Below are 487 nucleotides of genomic sequence, written 5' to 3'. Positions count from 1 at the left end.
CGACCCTGCACATAGCAAGGGGGTTGAAATTAGATGATCATTGCGGTCCTTTTCAACCCAGGCCATTCTATGATTCTATGATTCTGTGAACCCCGGTGGCACTTTGTCACCTCCCAGTCTGACAGCGAAGGGGAATATCTCGTATTACCCCGCACCTAGAGAGCTCAAGCCTCCAAAAATCGCATCCTCGTTGTTCGGAGCAGAGCAGAAAGACACAACATGTCCAGAAACAAACTATTTTTTGCCCTGAACACACTTCGCTGCAATCACAGCAGAAAATCCTCATTTATCCCAACGATCCCAATATAAATCCGCGCAGTCCGCTCTCCCGCAAGTCCGAGTGAACGTTCTATCTTAAAAATACACGTCTGCGTGCATCTGTATCTCTGCATCTCACGGTGCGCGCAAACTTCTCCATACACACGTCCACACGGAGCCTTACACCAACGCGCTGCGCTGCGGCTCTGCCTGGGGAAGGCTGTGCGGG

Source organism: Meleagris gallopavo, chromosome 1, assembly GCF_000146605.3.
Source record: "Meleagris gallopavo isolate NT-WF06-2002-E0010 breed Aviagen turkey brand Nicholas breeding stock chromosome 1, Turkey_5.1, whole genome shotgun sequence".
Lineage (NCBI taxonomy): Eukaryota > Metazoa > Chordata > Aves > Galliformes > Phasianidae > Meleagris > Meleagris gallopavo.
Note: the sequence above shows the minus strand (reverse complement) of the source record.